This window comes from Rhinopithecus bieti, unplaced genomic scaffold (assembly GCF_001698545.2).
Source record: "Rhinopithecus bieti isolate Rb0 unplaced genomic scaffold, ASM169854v2 scaffold_70981, whole genome shotgun sequence".
In the NCBI taxonomy this organism is placed as follows: domain Eukaryota; kingdom Metazoa; phylum Chordata; class Mammalia; order Primates; family Cercopithecidae; genus Rhinopithecus; species Rhinopithecus bieti.
In genome coordinates this window covers 6,574-9,962 of record NW_016826267.1, presented here as the reverse complement: position 1 = coordinate 9,962, position 3,389 = coordinate 6,574, and positions in this window count along the sequence as shown.

Here is a 3,389-nt window from a genome sequence, read left to right as displayed (position 1 = left end):
AATTTTCATTTCTTTCCTTCCTTCCTTCCCTCCCTCCCTTCCCTCCTTCCTTCTTTCCTTCCTTTCTGTCTTTCTTTCTGTCTTTCTTTCTTTCTTGAGACAGAGTCTTGCTCTGTTGCCCAGGCTGGAGTGTGGTGGCATAATCTCAGCTCAGTGCAACCTTCACCTCCCGGGTTCACGTGATTCTTCTGCCTCAGCCTCCTGAGTAGTTGGTATTACAGATGCATGCCACTACGCCCAGCTAATTTTTTTGTATTTTTAGTAGAGACGGGGCTTCGCCATGTTGGCCAGGCTGGTCTCAAACTCCTGACTTCAGGTGATCCACCTGCCTCGGCCTCCCAAAGTGCTGGGATTACAGGCGTGAGTCACTGAGTCTGGCTGCTTTATTCTTAATTTTCACGCATTAGGGAAAGGCAGTAGAAGGCAGTGGTCAAGATTCCGGTTCTGAGCCAGAGTGCCTTTGTTCGTGTTCCTGCTCTCCCACTTACCATCTGTGTGCTCTTGTGCAAGTTATTTAACCTTCTAATCCAGTTTGTTTCCCTGTAAAATGGGGATAACAGTAGCTTTGCGTTGTATCAATTTAGCTAAGTTGGAACTAAGACTCCCAGAATTCCCTTCCTTGTTTGGTCCTGGGTTAGAGTTGACCACAGGGGAAATTGGAGGGCAGAAGTAAGGCAGGAAGTAGGGTATAGGGCCACTGCTGTTGTAGTTTCCCTACATCAGCACAGACCTGGTTTGCATTATTCATGTAGGTCACCAACTGGGCATGCAGCTCTTCCAACCCTGGCCAGCTCTTCTTCAGCATCTCTGGATCCTGGGCCAACTCTGTGTGAAGTTCTGTGGTGAAGTGTGCCAGCTCTTCTACAGGTCACTGGCATCTTTAAAGTCAGAGGCTTGGAGACAGTGAGAGACTGACAAAGATACCAGTGTGATACCAATGTGACCAGTGTAAGTTCTGATGAGAGACAGATGTGAGTTTCAGCTCTTTCTTGCTCTCTTCCACTTTACATCCATTTTCCCTTCCCAACTCCTGGAGATGCTGACTTCAGGCCCAAAACCAGATGCAGAAGCAAGAGCTATACACAAACTACACAGCTCTCAATATTCGTAAAGTCTGATCTGTAAGCTAAATTTCTTATTTAATTCACAGTGGCTCTGCTTCTCTAATCAAGCCCCAATAATACCAGTACATTGCGACAAATAAATGAAATAATCTATGTAAAGACTCATTACAGTGCCTGGAACGTAGTTAAGTACCCAGCATCCTTGGACCTGTATTGTTATAGTCTCCATCTTCATGGTATTACCAGCTCCATTCTCCAGGTCATTACAGAATGCATTTGGCTCCTCTTCCACCTGACAGTGAATCCACATATTTAAATCCTTTTTTTTTTTGGAGATAGAGTCTCCCTCTGTTGCCCAGGCTGGAGTGCAGTGGTGTGATCTCTGTTCACTGCAACCTCTGCCTCCCGGATTCAAGCGATTCTCTTGCCTCAGCCTCCCGAGTAGCTGGGATCACAGGCCCCTGCCACCATGCTCAACTAATTTTTTTTGTAATTTTAGTAGAGATGGGATTCCACCATGTTGGCCAGGCTGGTCTCGAACTCCTGACCTTAAGTCATCCGCCCACCTCGGCATCCCAAAGTGCTAGAATTACAGGCATGAGCTACCGCATCCAGGCTAAATCCGTATTTTCGAAGGCTTTTAAATATAGAATGATCTGTCAAGTGAAACTTTATGAGAGATACTGGACTAAGTGATTTGGACATATTATCTCATTTAATTGTCTTCACAAACACTCTAGAAATTTTCCAGATGAGGCTACTGAAGCTCATCCCAAGGTGACATAACTAGGGGTCTCTTGGACTACCTATAGTTAGTTGGGTTTTATAGTAATATGCAATTTCTAACTTGCATATTTATAAATCTTGTAATTGTTGTATAAAATAAGAGCAATTACTTTCATTTGTTCTTTGATTAATAGTCAACACAATTCAAACAGATTAAAATCACTTTAAACAGTTAATCCCATTTATAAACTTATTTAATTCCCCTTTTTAAACTATACTCATAAATGTAATATATTTGAACTTTTCGAGCCCTTCAAATGCCTGACAAGACGTAAGTATAATCCTAACAAACAAAATTCTACCAGTTAAATGACTCTGGTGAAGATAATAGATTAAGCCTATAAATTTGTTGAATCTTGAGCGCTCATAAACATTTCCATACTGTTAATACGCTTGTGAAAATCTCTTATGCTTTTCTATGTGAAATTACAAGTCAAAATCAATTGCTCAAGGCTAATCTAATAGATTTCCTAAAATGCTAGATTCTCTTAAACATTACAAAGAAATTGTTTTTAATTTATACAAAGTGTTACTACTATGGCTATTTACTTCATCATATCATTCTAAATTCTCCCCAGGATTGAAAAGTCACTTACTCAAATAAGGGTAGTAGATTTACTATATCAGGTAAATTGAACTGAAGTCAGAAGGTGGCTTTTCCCCTCAGGATGTGTTTGTGTAGTTAGAGATTCAAGACCCAGACATAGGGTTTAAGAGCCTCTTGCTTCCTGAATGATTCTATCTTAGTCGCAGGGTACATAGGAAACCCCCCTTTTTTTTTCACATGAATGTTCATAGCAGCTTTCTTTGTAATAGCCCCAAACTGGATACAAACCAAATGTCCATCAACAGATCAACAGACAATGTGTGATGTACTGATACAATGGAATATTACTCAGCAATAAAAAAGAAAGAACTACTGATACACACTGCAACAGGGATGAACCTCAAAATCACTATGCTACATGGAAGAGACCAATCAAAGAGGAATCCACACCATATAATTCCTTTTATATTAAATTCTAGAAAATGCAAACTAATCTGTAGTGACAGAAAGCAGATAGGGGTTCAAGGAGAAGAGAGAGACCACCATAGGGGAATAGATACGTTCATTACCTTGAGGGCTGATATGAATGTAAGGGTATATACATATATCAAAACTTATACTTTTTTTTGAGATGGAGTCTTGCTCTGTCACCCAGGCTGGAGTGAAGTGGTGTGATCTTGGCTCACTGAAACGTCCACCCACCAGGTTCAAGCAATTCTCCTGCCTCAGCCTCCCAAGTAGCTGGGACTATAGGCGCGTGCCACCATGCCCGGCTAAGCTTTGTATTTTTAGTAGAGACGGTTTCTAGCCATGTTGACCAGGCTGGTCTCAAACTCCAAATCTCAGGAGATCCACCCATCTTGGCCTCCCAAAGTGCTAGGATTACAGGTGTGAGCCACTGCTCCTGGCCTCAAAACTTATGCTTTAAATAGAGGCAGTTGGCCGGGCGCGGTGGCTCAAGCCTGTAATCCCAGCACTTTGGGAGGCCGAGA